This window comes from Phalaenopsis equestris, unplaced genomic scaffold (assembly GCF_001263595.1).
Source record: "Phalaenopsis equestris unplaced genomic scaffold, ASM126359v1 Scaffold000744, whole genome shotgun sequence".
Classification (NCBI taxonomy): domain Eukaryota; kingdom Viridiplantae; phylum Streptophyta; class Magnoliopsida; order Asparagales; family Orchidaceae; genus Phalaenopsis; species Phalaenopsis equestris.
Window position 1 is genome coordinate 170,208 of NW_018165184.1, and position 3,978 is coordinate 174,185.

The 3,978-nt window shown below is 40.7% G+C and overlaps 1 pseudogene; it reads left to right on the plus strand.

Moving 5' to 3' along the window:
* LOC110030623 overlaps positions 1–1,427 on the plus strand; it is a 3,511-nt pseudogene extending 2,084 nt beyond the window's left edge.
* Positions 1,428–3,978: the final 2,551 nt, after the last annotated feature.

Below are 3,978 nucleotides of genomic sequence, written 5' to 3' on the forward strand. Positions count from 1 at the left end.
AGCCAGACCGTTGCCAATAAGCTCCCACCGCACCTGTGTGTGAAAACACTGTTTTCTGCGTTTTGAAAATGCATAAACTGATAAAACGCAGTTTATCAAAACCGATCAGGTACGTTTTCAAAACGCCACCGCACCAAATAAACTGCCTTAAACAGACACTAAGTCGATCCAAAATGAAATTTCAATCATGTTCCTCTAATCAAATAAATAACAGTTATATTTTACGCATTCCAACTGCACGGAGCTTATGAAGTCCAAACTTCTCTTCCAATTACTACTGTGATAAAATGGCAAAATTTTGTAAATAAAATTTTTCTAAAAATTAATATTTTTTTCATTTCCAGCCAGATCTTTGCAAAACCCATTTCTCATTCTGCCTCTCGATATTTGTTGCACCCTCAGGCCATCGCAGACGGACTCGCCACTCCAGCCAAGAAGGCACCGCCGGTGTACTCCATCGGCCCGTTAATTCAAAGCCAAGCGGAGCACCACCACGATTGCTTCAAGTGGCTTGACAAACAACCACCACCGCGTAGTGTTTCTTTGCTTCGGAAGTCTCGGCGCCTTCTCTGCCAAACAGCTCCGCGAGATTGCCATTGGACTTGAAAGAAGCGGGCAGAGGTTCCTCTGGGTGGTACGAAGTCCGCCAGCAGCAGCGCTAGCGCTTGGCGGAGGGGAGAGCGCAAAGCTGACGGAGTTACCAGCTGAGCCAGAACTGGAGGCGTTGCTGCCTGAAGGGGTTGTGGATAGGGAAAGAGGAATGGTGGTTAAGTCATGGGCCCCACAGGCGGAGGTGCTAAGGCACGCGGCAGTTGGGGGTTTTGTGACGCATTGTGGATGGAACTCGGTGCTTGAGGCAATAGTTGGAGGCGTGGCGATGGTAGCATGGCCGATTTATGCTGAACAGAGGATGAATAAGGTGATGTTGTTGGAGATGGGGTTAGCCGTGGAGATGAGGGAGCATGAAACTTTGGTGGAGGCTGGCGAGGTGGAGGAGAGGGTGAGGGGGTTGGTGGAAGCGGAGTGGGGGAGAGAGCTGAGGGAAAGGATGGAGGGAGTGAGGCTCGCGGCTGAGGCCGCCGTGGCTGCAACGGGGACCTCTAGTGCTGCGGTTAATACGCTTGTGGCTAAGTGGCAGGCGGGAAACCGATAGAACCTTTGGCAGTAAGTGGATGATTGGAATAACATGTTTGAATTTTATGGGTGTTACAATAGATAAGTATCTACGGGCTGCAGGAATTTTAAATTAAGAGACAGTTGAAATGCAGTGAGTTTGAGTTGTGATATTTATGCAAATTTCTCTTCTTTATTTTGAATTGTTGGAGTCAGTTTATTATTTAAATTGAACAAAATAAAGGTAAAAAGAAAACTGTAACCAATGGAAAAAAAAACGAAAGAAAAAATGTAATGGAGCTCTTGTGGCAAAATTTGGATTGGAATTGCTGATTGTCTAATTGTTTAAAGATTTTGGTTATTTTTTTTTCTTAAATTCATTTGCAAACTTTTTTTCGTTATTCATAACTTTTAGATTTTTAACAAAAATTATCCCTCTTTTTTATTCTTTTACTTATCTATAGTTGCCGAACCTAGATTTGAAGTACTTTGAAAGGAGAGAATAGGAGTAGAGAGAGAGAGAGAGAGAGAGAGGTGAGTGGCTAAGTTAAGACAATACAATAATGAACAAGATGAGGGAGATTAGAGGAATTTTTTATTAGTTCCCCCAAGGATCAACAATTCAAGGTTTGAGCCGATAATCAGGGAGATGATCAGGGATCCCTGTTTAGAGGATGACCTTCATAAAATGATAAGCTTAGGCCCATAATGTTTTTTGACCTTTACGCACATGCAATTTCCTTTAACAGTTAAATCCCCACTAAAGTCGAGTTCTTGAAGGTCTAGTTGAATTTTTTTTTGCTAAACAGAGAAGTTCTTTTCCCCCTGTGATTCACGAATTCAATCATTTGTAGTCGGCCTATCGTACACAGTTTTTCTTACTCTGCTTATAAGTACATTGTTGACTTTATCTGATTGCTTGACAGTCTAGATTGAAATTTTATTCTTCTCTTGTGGATTCATCTGCTCATCTAGCTTTTGTTGATGGACAGGCCGATAGCTATTTAGCATTTACTAATCCGAGTAGCTGCTTATGGTCTTGATGAATAGGCCGAAAGCTATTCGACCCTTATTGGTCTAAGTAGCCACTTTTTTTATCATACATATTAAGTGTCACAATCCAGCCTGAACCTTAAAAGTAACCAAGATATGAACAAATGGCCGTACGATTGAAATTAATTATCTACTATTCTATTTCTATCGCTAGTGTTTTAATATTTTAATATTCTCGAAAGAGCCCCTAATGAAAGAAATTTAATTAACAAGTATAAATTTGTACATTTTTAGTTGTTGATTTTGCCTTCTATACACATTTGCTCATCTTCTTTTCATCTTGTTCAAAAGCTTAAAACCAATGTTGTAAAAATTGGACTGACATTGAACCGATAAAAGGAGAGGTCGAGATTCGAAGGTTAAATCGGGGTTTAACTGAAGGTTCAACAGGATAACCTAATAAATCATAAATGCAATTAAAATGACAACACATAAGATTCACATCTTACTCAATTCATATACATTTAAATAACTAATAGCCAAAATTCAATTTTAATATGCCATTTTATTTATGCATGAAAAAATGTATTTCACTTTTTAAAAATTAAAATAATGATATATTTGTGTGATATGAATAATTTTTTGTGGTATAAATGTAAAATAAAAAAGTTTGGTTGTTAGATATGTACTTAAATAAAATTGAGTGGTGTGTAAGTAAATTGAATTTCTTTGTAATAACGATTTTTTTATGTGATTCGAGTGATTTGGGTGGTATAATGTAAAAAAGTTGTGTATGACCTAGATATGTTAAAAACATAAAATTTGGCAGTATGTATGTAAATGCCCGTGATTCCAACGGTTCGTTAGAACCCGAGCCGGTTCACCGGTTCAGGGGTTGAACTGCCAGTTCAACCCAGTGCTGGAAGGTTCTAGGTGGGAAGGATTTTTTATGCCAATCGAAACCGGACATATGGCTAACTCACGGTGGAACTAGTCGAACCAACTAGTCCGGTCCAGTTTTCTAAACCATGCTTAAAAGCTAAAAAATATTAAAAAAACATAATGTGTTATCTAAGGATAGTTACTTGACATGTGTGGTAGCATGTGAAATTTTTCTTTATATTTAATACTTATTTTTGATGAAATTGCACTTCAAAAGAAAATATTTCCATGCTTTTGATGCAGGTATAAAAGGTAGGAGATTTGGAGCAAATTGGAGCTGAAATGGAGCAAAAAGGAGACACATTGAGTAAATAGCTGGTTGGCGCCTAGACGCCAGCTTTTGGTGCCTTGGCGCTACTCCATGGCGCCATCACGCTGCAGATGGGCGCTATGACATTAGATTGTGTCCAGAAAATAGAGAAAGTGGCGCCATGGCGCCACAGACCGAGGGTAGGTTCCAGTTATTTTCTAAGCTTACTCGAGAAAGTGGCACCTAGGCGCCATAACTATTTTAGGCAGTTTTTGCAGTGGTTATTGTTGGCATCAATTTTTGATGTCACGAGTGTAGGGTGTCCACCTGCATGACTCGGGATCGCTTACGACCAGTTTGTAGCATCCGATAGTTCAAACACCTACTTGAGACCCTTCAGCGCGTGCTGAGGGGCACGTAGTCTACTAGGCTTTGGCTTTTGCTTAGGCGAAGGCCGACTGACAATCTGCATGTCGGATGACTACGATCGGGACGACAAATATTATTCGTCGCGTAGCGCGCGAAATAAGCTTGAATTGACCCGATCGTCAGTGGAGTTGTCCAGATGACCCCGAACGACGAAACAAACCACGCGAGTGAGTCCAAAACATCGATTTCACTTAGGAAGAAAGTCTATTTCGCCACAGCTTTGCGGGGGGGGGGGGGGGGGGGGGGGGCGT